Source organism: Bubalus kerabau, chromosome 6 (assembly GCF_029407905.1).
Source record: "Bubalus kerabau isolate K-KA32 ecotype Philippines breed swamp buffalo chromosome 6, PCC_UOA_SB_1v2, whole genome shotgun sequence".
NCBI lineage: Eukaryota > Metazoa > Chordata > Mammalia > Artiodactyla > Bovidae > Bubalus > Bubalus kerabau.
Window position 1 is genome coordinate 66,047,113 of NC_073629.1, and position 11,833 is coordinate 66,058,945.

At 35.8% G+C, this 11,833-nt stretch overlaps 1 long non-coding RNA gene across 1 annotated transcript in view; it reads right to left on the reverse strand.

Moving 5' to 3' along the window:
* Positions 1–11,294, reverse strand: part of LOC129655224 (uncharacterized) — a 48,857-nt gene extending 37,563 nt beyond the window's left edge. Inside the window, exons 1-2 of the long non-coding RNA XR_008715839.1 lie at positions 10,414–11,294; positions 3,422–3,481 (exon numbers count right to left, since the gene is read on the reverse strand). This is a non-coding gene — a long non-coding RNA (uncharacterized LOC129655224). The remainder of the gene's footprint in view (positions 1–3,421; positions 3,482–10,413) is intronic.
* Between the last annotated feature and the right edge of the window lie 539 nt (positions 11,295–11,833).

Below are 11,833 nucleotides of genomic sequence, written 5' to 3' on the forward strand. Positions count from 1 at the left end.
TGGTTCATAGTGCCTTTCAGATCTACTATAGCCTTCTACTTTTCTCTCTATTCATTCCAATAATTTTTGAGAGTTTGATATTGAAACTCCAAGTAAAAATCTTATCTACTTAAAAAATAATCATAATATATAATAGAACTATATGTAACTTCATTCCATAATTTCCAAGTGTCCTGTAAATGTGTTTTTATACTTTCATAATTTAAAAAAGTAAAAAAGAAATATTAAAGATACAAAAAGAAAAAAATCAAGCACCATTTAGACAACATAGTTTGAAACAGAAGAGTGATTAAAGACTTGGACCAGGAACCACACCATCTCAATGACCTTAAAACAGCTACTTATCTGTGTCTCAGTTGACTCTTCATTCAAACAATAATGAAATTGATAATATTTTCATAGGGTTAGAAGAGAATTAAATGAAGTACTATGTATAAATTGCTTTGTATATTCAGAGTATGGCACATAGTAAGGGCTATATAAACTTTTACTGTCATGAAGGTGCTGGTAATGATGCTCTAATCCAGAAACAAATGATATGATTTCAAAAATTATTCTAATATGACAAATGCAATTATATATTTATATATCTAGTGAGGTCTTTTAAAAAGATTCCTTGTCAAGATTATGACAAGAGGCACATATGTGTACTTTTCCCCAATTTAAAAAGTATCTACTATTATTTTCTTCTTTTGCTCTCTAGACTGGAAAATCTGAAGATATAGCTCTTCAAGTTTTTCAAATAGGGATCATCATTAGGAGAGCCTTGATGGGATACATTTAAATGGCCCCATATAGCGGAGGGCAGATTTCCAATGTCCAGAACTGATTTCTCTATGGAGGTCTTACTGTATATTAAGTTTCACTGAAATTCATATTGAATAGCAAAGTGAAGGTTTGGTCACCATTAACCACAATGTATTCAATTCTTCAGATGAATCCTTTATAGACAGAGCTATATTTAACCTGAATGCACCTTCTATAATCCACAAGCAATGCATATTAGTTGAAAATAGAAACCAGTAAGCTCTTGGATATGACATAATAACTGAAAGATTTTAATAATTCTTTGTTTTGTTTGCCTGAATTAAAACAGCAATCTTTTGGCTCATGAAAAAGAAGAAACAGCTTATGATCACCAAGATGCATTTAAAAGAGTTCTTATTCCAGTGGAGAGGAGGGTAGAATAAATGCTATGTTGCTGCTCAAAAGTCCAATCTAGAACAGAGTTAGAAATGAATAAGAAAGACTGTTTTCCTTATTTAATTTTTTGGCAGAGATTTTCAAAAGCTGTATCTTCACAAATAACAATTTTATTTATCTCAGTAGAAAAAAGTATTATATTTGTTAAAGATGTTTTCTTTTCATTTGTGTGTGTGTGTGTATATATATATATATATATATATAATTTCATTTATTGGGGGATAAAGACTAGTTGATTGAATGCATTTGGTACTGTGGTAAGTATATTACAGACATATTCTAATTTAAGGCTTATAATAAACAAATATGATTATATTTTCTAACTTTATAGTTAAGAAATTTGAAAGTCTACAAGCTTCATCCAACATGAGTAGAGCCAGCAGGAGAGCAAAATTTAAATCTGATTCTGTTCCACTCTAAATTTTACACTCTTTATACTATACTGTGCATTTGTTTTACCTGAAATAACCTTCGGGTAAATTATGTTTCGTGTTTTTTTCAGCTGGTTGTTTGAAAGTGTGGGAAATAGGGCTAGGTGTTTTTCTCAGCTTCCCTTTAAGTAGCTCAGCCATTATATTTTTTATTTTTCTGCTTTTTCCATTTGATTGAAGTATCCTTTCTCTTTAATCTTCTGGATTAGTGGGTATTATTGCTTAAACAAAGGTACTGATTGAATCATGAGTGCAACAGATTTGTGTGACCAGATCTGTGGCTACCAAGTGCCAATTACAGTATCAAGATACCTTTTGTGGTGCTTTCAGGAGATCTACTATGAAACATTTCTTTCCACCCCTCTTTTAAGAAAGCTAAGGTATCATATCCTTTGAGAACTTTTAGCAAAATAACTGGCATGCTATTAAGAGCCACTTCAGGTACCCAAACAGCTACCTCTTGTCAAAGGAGGAGTACCTCCATCAAATTGAGGCTAAATATATTACTTTCAAAACTCTCCAATGCCTGCACCAAGACCTCATTTCCATGGGTGGATCCTGAGACACTTATTACCCAAATCAAAGAAAACGAATTATTCAGCATCCTTGTTACTAAATTGAGATTTTTAGATTTCTGAATGTGGAAAAATATTATTGGTTTTCAAAAAGCTATTGGATTTAAAATCAGTTAATGAAAAAAATGAGATGATATAATTCCATTCATCTAAGAATCTCTGACAATATTTGCAAAGTCTAGAGCTAAAGGCCAACACAACATCCACAGAACCATGAGGCTCAATCATAAAGCAAAAGTCATTAGTTTTCATATTTCTAGATGAATAAAAAGTATAATTACTTTGGAAATAGGAGGGATATTATCTCAGAGTTTTCAAATTAATCTTGTCTTTAATTAATTAAAATTAATCTTATCTCTAAGTCTATGAAGGCAAGGATCTCATTTCATTAATCATTCTATCACTACTACCTACTGCTATGTATGATGATGTGGGTGCTTAAAATACATTGGAAAAAGGAATTAGTGAAATAATGAATGGATGACTTGATAATAGCCACAAGCAGAGAAAAAAAAAAAAGAATCAGATGACTCCAACATTGGGTAAGAAGCTGTGTCAGAAACTAAGATTCAGGATGAGGATATTTTAAAATAAATAGCTTCCACCCCCTCCCCCAATTTGCCTATTATTGTCTCTGATGATATACAATCCCAAGTGAAAGTGTTAGTGAAAGCTTTGTTAATACATATTCCCTACATTCCAATCCCAGAAAAGTTATATTTCACCAGATCGTGTTTTATGTCTTCTGTCATCCCCCTGTTGGTCACTCTTCCATTCTCCCTAGTGTCACTTTGATTGTAGATCTTACATTGTAATATTCCTAATTTTCCCTGCCCTAATAATCATGTATTAACTTTAAAAATATATAATAGAAGTTATATCAAGGCAAAACACATCAGTCATCAGGATATCTTCCCTATTAAATTTACCATCAAATACTTTAATCAATGAGTCCAAGTCACCAATTATTATTAAGTATTCTTATTCTGGAGAGGGGTTTGGGGAGGACCATAAAATTGATAGATTAAGTAACTCATCAACACGTCTGCATGAATGGCTCAGAACCCTACCTTAATAGCTCATTGTGTCAATTTATTACACATTCTCAGATAATTAATATTCACTCACAATAGCATAGAAAAATCCCCAATAGTTTTTTTCATATAAATTATTCAACTAAAACTAAAAGAAATGGCAGAATATCCAACTTACACATTGCTAACACAACTTAGTGACCAATTATCTCAGGGTGATCTTGTCCTCAATTTAAACCTATAGAAAAACAGAAACTTGGAAATGAGACACACAGCTTCAACAAAACAAAGAAATATAACTAGTACATTGTACAGAGCTAGCAATTCTAATATTTTATAAAGTATATTTGTAATTCAGTTCAAGCAGTTTTAAATCCCAGCCCCTGCCAATGAATAAGTTTTTGTTTTGAGGATTCAAAAACTGAGTAATAAACAGTTTCTTGACCTTAAGATATTATTAATCAAGTGAGGGATACTCTTAGTATACAAATAGTGTTAATATAAAGAAGAAATTACTTGTCAAGAGTTATTAAATCTCATGGGAGTAAAAGAAGAATTTGTATTTAGTTGGGCTTCCCTGGTGGTTCAGAAGTTAAAATGTCTGCCTGCAGTTCTGGAGACCCAGGTTCGATCCCTGGGTTAGGAAGATCCCCTGGAGAAGTAAATGGCAACCCACTCCAGTATTCTTGCCTGGAGAATCCCATGGAGGGAGGAGCCTGGTAGGCTACAATCCAGAGAGTCGCAAAGAGCCAGACAAGACTGAGCTACTTCACTTTCACTTTCTTTCAAATAAGCAAATAAATTGGTGTGTTTGCTAAACAGGACTAACTCTGTGCTATGCACTATCCTGATAACTATACATTTATTATAAAATTTATTATTTTACTGAGATATAATTAATATATAAGCCCATTATTTTCACGTGGATAACATAATGACTATGTTGTTGGTCAGTTGCTAAGTCATGACTGACTCTTTGCAACCCCATGGACTGCAGCACACCAGGCTCTCCCTGTCCTTCACTATCTCCCAAGGTTTGCTCAGATTCATTCCAATGAATTGGTGATGCTATCTAACCATATCATCTTCTGTTGCCCTCTTCTCCTTCTATATATGTAATTATACTGAGTCTAACATCCATCACAATACACAATTATGATTTTTTTTATTTTGATGAGAAATTTTCAGTTATTCCCTTAACAACTTTCAAATACATAGTTCAGTATTATTGAAAATTAAATAAAATATAATTAACACATGCAACACCAGCATAAGGTTAAAGTGTTAAGATGCTTTATTATTCCAGTGACAGAGCTGGTTGGACCTGGGTAGCCTTACTCCATAAAGCTCCTCTTAAACACTGCACCACACTTCTCTCACTTTCTTCTGGGAGAATGGTGTTAATGGTGCAGTCATTAATAAAAGCATAGATATGAGAAGGAGGAAATTCGTATATTCTTCATATGAATTCATATTTCTGTATTTCATATGACAGGATTTGACATGATACTCATGGAGTTGGCTTAAAGAGGTGGAGAAAACTCCAATTTTGATATTGGAAATCAGCCAGCATCATAGTGTTGCGATTGGAATAAATAAGATTACCACAGAAGGGGCAAAATGTGAGAGAGAAGATGAAGAGCAGAGTCTTGAGGAAAGTCTTCATTTAAAAGAAAAATAGGCCTCAGAGAGGGAGTAGGCACAACTGCTATGATTTCTGAAGAGCTGAGAATGCCCCCTTGGGCCAGACTTCTACTTAGGCCAGTTGCTCTAATGGACAGCATTAAATTTCTGACCCATCCAACACCCTCTGCAAGGCTTTGTATCTGGCATATAGGAAATTTTCAAAAACATTTCAAAAATGTTTTCAAGTTAAATTGCAAAGAACTAACATTTTCTGTATGTATTTGCTATGGGTATTAGGTTTTCATAACCCTACCTCATCAACTACTTAGTTTCTTTTCACGACTTTTAGAAAGGAAGAAACTCACAAATTCAATAAATGGGGAACCTGGGAGTCAACTGCAGGCTCGTCTATTTCTAAACTGATTTCTATCTTCTAAACTGTATACCAGAGATGTGTGTCTTTTTCATTGAGTCGCTTGCAGTGCAGTTTTATTGTTGTGGTGACAAGGATTAAAGAAATAAGAAGACTTTAACAGGAAATAATAAGCTGTCATTTTTACAGTCATACTATCACAAAACAAAGTTCATATGGAAGAAAAAACCACTATGGTGACTGGAAATTGGGTTAAAACTAATTATTACTCCCATCTAAACAAAGTGAACCAAGTAGTTAGCCATATAGAAGTTTGTGAAAAGATAGTTTTGTAGTATCACTATAGTTAGTTATTAGTACATCATGCAAAATGTCAGGCTGGATGAAGCACAAAATGGAATCAAGATTGCTAGAAGATATATTAGCAACCTCACATATGCAGATGATACCACATTAATGGCAGAAAGTGAAGAGGAACTAAAGAGTCTCTTGATGAGGATGAGAGAGGAGAGTAAGAAAACTGGCTTGAAACTCAAAATTTTTAAAATGAAGATCGTGGCATCTAGTCCCATCACTTCATGGTAAGTAGATGGGGGAAAAGTAGAAACAGTGACAGATTTTATTTTCTTGGACTCTGAAATCAGTGTGGACAGTGACTGCAGCTGCAAAATTAAAAGATGCTAGCTTCTTGGAAGAAAAGCTATGACAAACCTAGACAATGTATTAAAAAACAGAGACATCACTTTGCCAACAAAGATTCATATTGTCAAAGCTATGGTTTTTCCAGTAGTCATGTACAGGTGCTAGATTTGAACCATAAATAAAGTTGAGCACCAAAGAATTGATGCTTTCACACTGTGGTGTAGGAGAAGACTCTTGAGAGTCTGTTGGACAGCAAGGAGACCAAACCAGTCATTCCTAAAGGAAATCAACCCTGAATATTTATTGGAAGGACTGATGCTGAAGCTGAAGCTCCGATACTTCGGCCACTTGATGCAAAGTGCCAGCTTATTGGAAAAGATCTTGATGCTGGGAAAGATTGAAGAGAAGGGGGTGACAGAAGAGGAAAAGGAGGTGACAGAGGAGGAAAGGAGGTGACAGAGGATGAGACGGTTGGATGGCATCACTGACTTAATGGACATGAGTTTGAGCAAACTCAGGGAGATAGTGAAGGACAGGGAAGCCTGGTGTGCTGCATCTCATGTGGTCACAAAGAGCTGAACATTACTTAGCAACTGAATGACAATAGTAATTATAATAGGCAAATCAGTTCAGGTCAGTTCAGCTTAGTTGCTCAGTTGTGCCCAACTCTTTGCGACCCCATGGACCGCAGCATTCCAGGCTTCCCTGTTCATCACCAAGTCCCAGAGCTTGCTCAAACTCAAGTCCATTAAGTCAGTGATGCCATCCAACCATCTCATCCTCAGTTGTCCCCTTCTCTTTCTGCCTTCAGTCTTTCCCAGCATCAGGGTTTTTTGCAATGAGTCAGTTCTTTGCATCAGATGGCATCTATCAAAGACAGGAAAGTGTCAAAACTAACAAACACACAGTCACACATGCCCTTGATAATTGGACAAAATTCATTCTATTTATAAGATTTCATACTCACTGTTGTCATTTTTTGTTTATGTGTGAAGAATTTTCTTTTTGTCATTTAGTATTTTGGGCTTTATTTTAGACAAAAGCACCTGATTTGAAACTTGAGGAAATGGATTTAAATTTCTTTAAGGTTATCAATGAGATCAAGAAATATGTTATTTAGGCATACAAAACACCATGACCAGGTGGATGAACTATTTGTTCTGCCCTCCAGATTCTCTCAAAATCCCTAGAGGAAAGGGACAGGTCATGCAATTTCAGAGGAAGGGTGGGGAAGTGGTATTTCCTCTTTTGTAAGAGAAAAAAGGGAACTCATCCATTTAGGATGTTTGAGTTTGATCTTAATCCTTCTCATCTAAAGTTGTCTGTTTTTTGTTAGATAGGTGAGAAAGTTGTACACTGATCCAAAGGAAAACATAATATCTGAATTATGACCCTGCTCCCCATTAGCAGCCATGTGAAAGAACCTTCTGCATTACTAACTATTCAAGTTGACAGGGAAATTTTGAAAGGGAATGTGACATATGCCATAACGTAGGAATTGGAAGGAAGAGACTACATTAAAAAAAAAAAAAAAAAGATGGCATTTTATTCTCGATTAAGAGTTCTCATTCATATGAAGAGATGTTGAAGAAAGAATAACATTGTTTATAAGGCAACATAGGACTTCTCTGGTGACTCAGAGGTTAAAGCATCTGCCGGCAATGTGGGAGTCCCAGGTTCGATCCCTGGGTTGGGAAGGCCCCCTGGAGAAGGAAATGGCAACCCACTCCAGTGTTCTTGCCTGGAGAACCCCATGGAGGGAGGAGCCTGCTGCAGCTGCAGCTGCTGCTGCTGCTAAGTCGCTTCAGTCGTGTCCGACTCTGTGCGACCCCACAGACGGCAGCCCACCAGGCTCCCCCGTCCCTGGGATTCTCCAGGCAAGAACACTGGAGTGGGTTGCCATTTCCTTCTCCAATGCATGGAAGTGAAAAGTGAAAGTGAAGTCGCTCAGTCGTGTCCGACTCTTAGAGACCCCATGGACTGCAGCCCACCAGGCTCCTCCATCCATGGGATTTTCCAGGCAAGAGTACTGGAGTGGGGTGCCATCGCCTTCTCCGAGGGAGGAGCCTGGTAGGCTACAATCCACGAAGAGTTGGACCCGACTGAGCTACTGCCTTTCACTTTTTTTACTTTCAAAAGGAAACATCAAAAGTGTACTCAATTCTGACTGTATTCTAGCCATTTGCACTGTACCTCATCCCTTAATGTTTTTGTGGTTTTCATAACAAATTTGATGTGTTTTAGAAAGCCAGTGTATAAAGGAGAGAGAATCTAGAATTGAAGCTTACTCTTTTTGAATAGCTATAAGAATGTTAATGCCTCATAAAGAACTAACTGTATTTCCCCTTAAGTTTGAATTGATTGTGATATTTAATCCTGATAGTCTTCAATATTATTGACCTATTGTAATGACCAGATAATGTTGATATTGTGAAATGTTGATGACTGGAAAACACCAAGGAGATTACATGATTTATTTCTTAAATTAAAATATCATTTTCTATAGTGTGACCTATGTCTTTATGAACTAACTAATGGATTCACACAGCACAGTGAAAAATCAGTGAAATATGAAGTACCAGTAATGATATGTAATATATTTGCAACAGATGTGATATCCAACATAACAGTGCACTGAGATTTACTGCTTCATTTAAGCTTGGCTGCCATGGCTGATCCAATGTTACAGAAGATATCTTTTCAAAAGCACCCAGTCCTCCAGCCTCATTGTTTCAATATTCAATGAATAATTTTACATTTCAATTTTAAAGCACTTTGCTGCCTTTGTTAGCATTTTAGCTTCTTAAAACAAAAATGCCCAACTATTGTTCTAAGAACAGAAGGAAAATTAATCTAATTAATATACAACACTATTTAAATGAATTCTAATTTTGTCACTTTTTTTCTGAACATGTGCTCTTTTATATATACTACTCTTATTTACAGCATATATAATATGAAAATATTATATCAGATTCTGTAAAAACCAGAGCTGAGTAATGAAATCTAAAGTCCAAAGTAAGTGTTCAATAAATATGTGTTAGATTAAAAATTCTGGTTCTTTTCTATTAGCTATTTTAAGTTTGCAGGTTACAGAAACATAATCAAATAGAACCAAGCAGAAATAGCAGTGTGTAAATTATTGATGTAATACTTAAAACTACAAAGTCCTGAATTTTACCTTCCAGTATGGTTACATCCAGGAGTTGAAAAAGTCATTATGACTGCTTTTTTTCACTACCACTCCCCTTCCCTCCACCATGGCCCTGCTTTTCTCCATATTAGTCTCATTTTAAAGTAAGTCCTTTCTTTCTAGTGGTCCTGATAGCTCCCCAATTCCATTTTGCTACCTAAATAACCAAGACAGAGGAAAATCTCTTTCCAACAATTTTCAAAAAGTCATTGGTTATATTTCATTGGCCAGACAAGAATTCTGGGGCTTCTCCTAGATCTCAGAAGTGACATCACCTTACATTAAGGTGTAGGTTAAAAGCAGAGAAGTAATTTCCCAAAGGAAAACACAAGCATTATTTGCACAACTTACCCGAGATACTACAAAATTTTACCTGAGAAAAACCCAGTTCTACTTCTTTTTTTTTTTTTTCAGTTTTGACCCTGCCACTTAGTTTAAGGTTCCCAGTTAGGGTTGGAACCCAGGCCATGGCAGTGAAAGCACTGAAATCTAATCACTAGACCACCAGGGAACTCCCAACCAACTTTTAAAGATATATTTTAGTCATGAAATGTCAGCAGCATTACAATTCTTCAAGGAGTGTCTATACTATTTCTAATGGTCTCTTGTAGTTTTAGGGGCTTCCCAGGTGATGTTAGTGATAAAGAATCTGCCTACTAAGCAGGAGACCCTTGTTCAATCCCTGAGTGGGGAAGATGCCCTGGAGGAGGGCAAGGCAAGCGACTCCAGTATCCTGCCTGGAAAATCTCATAGACAGAGGAGCCACAGGGTCTCAAAGAGTCAGACATGACTGAAGTGACTTAACATGCATGCTTGTAGTTTTGAAGGTTACTCTTTTAAAGTTTCAGTACCTTTATTTTATCTAATTTAAAGGAGTAGTTTATGTGAGGGAAGTATTAGTTATTATCATAATTCTCCCTGAAATTAGGCCCAAAAGCCACTATTTTGAGGACAAGTTTAACAACATGATTTTTCTAAATATTTATTTTATTGAAAGTAATAATTCTATCTGAAAAATGACTTTAATTTTCTAAAGAATCTGATCAGGTCTACTAACAAATGAAATTGGTGCTAACAAGTTGGCAATATGCTTGAGTTGTTTTCCTAGGACTGAGAGAAATGTAAACTCTCTCTCTCTGTATGTATATGTAGTGTTACTATATATGAAGAGTAACTTGTCCACTCTGTTATGAATGGTTCATATGTGCAAGACATCTGAGTGGCCAGGGTTAGCTATTCAGTTTGTGATCATGTATCAAAATAATCTAACTGGCCCACACAAAGATCAAAGCCTTGACTTCATTACATGTAGAGGTAATGTGCTTACTGAGCTTACCAGGCATAGACAGGCAGCTGGGTCATTAAGTGTCTCAGAGTTCCTGATAGTCTTCTTCCAGACAACTCCACAACAGGGCTTGATGATGATTCACCCAAGAGGCAGCCACTCATTTCTCAGCTTCCTGAGGAAGGAACCAGAAGAACAGGCCAAACAATCTTTAGAAGCTGATAAGGTTTAAGTCAGCACCCTCTTCAACAACATCTCCCAGGCCTCTCCACTGACTCCTTTCCCTTGGCACACTGATATGTAACAGTTGCATCATTTTTTAGGAAATGGAACTCAGACCCTAATGCTGTCTGTAGGATTTTTGTTATTTGAAATCTGAGTTGTCCTTTTGAAAATTATTTTGAGGATGATAAATACATTTGGATGCACCTCTGATTTCAAATACATCAGTATTCAAATCTCAATGACTAGATTCCAAGTTCATTAAGGTAATTTGAATGCATTTTTAACTCTTCAATGTTTCATATTCTAGAAGTCATGTTGAAAAAGTATGCCAAGTACTTTCTTTCAACATGTAGTGAACATGTCCCATCCTCTCATTATCACAGCTTTTGGTTTCTCCTTACATGAGAGATGGTTTCTAGCCCTTTATCTATGTGTTTAAAAAGACATATTTATATTTTATACATTTGTTAAAATGTATTTTGTCAGATTTCATAATACAGCAACTGACTAAATGCACTTAAAGTATTTATTACATAGTTACTACTACTACTACTAAAGTCGCTTCAGTTGTGTCCGACCCTGTGTGACCCCATGGACTGCAGCCCACCAGGCTTCTCCGTCCCTGGGATTCTCCAGGCAAGAACACTGGAGTGGGTTGCCATTTCCTTCTCCAATGCATGAAAGTGGAAAGTGAAAATGAAGTCGCTCAGTTGTGTCCGACTCCCAGCGACCCCATGGACTTCAGCTTACCAGGCTCCTCCATCCATGGGATTTAACAGTACTGGAGTGGGGTGCCATTGCCTTCTCCGATTACATAGTTACTGTGCTTTAAAAGTTCCTTTCTAACCACAGCTTTTCCAAAGCATGACACCTGTAGTTATATCAACATCCGATCACTGCTAATTAAATATTTTGATAATGAACACCATAATCAAAACTTATAGACTGAACCTATCTTTTAAAAAGATATATTTAATATGCTGCTTTATAGGCTTTTGCTAAAACTATTCTATTTATCACTTTATGATGATTGTAAGTTTAAAATTTTCTGAAGATTGAATCAAAATTTCTGATTTGATTTCCAGATACATGGATAAATAAATCTAAAGAATGAACACATGTATACCTGTGGTGGATTCATTTTGATATTTGGCAAATCTAATACAGTTATGTAAAGTTTAAAAATAAAATAAAATTAAAAAAAAAAAAAAAAAAGCAACTGGTGGGGAGGTGGGCAGTGTTTATC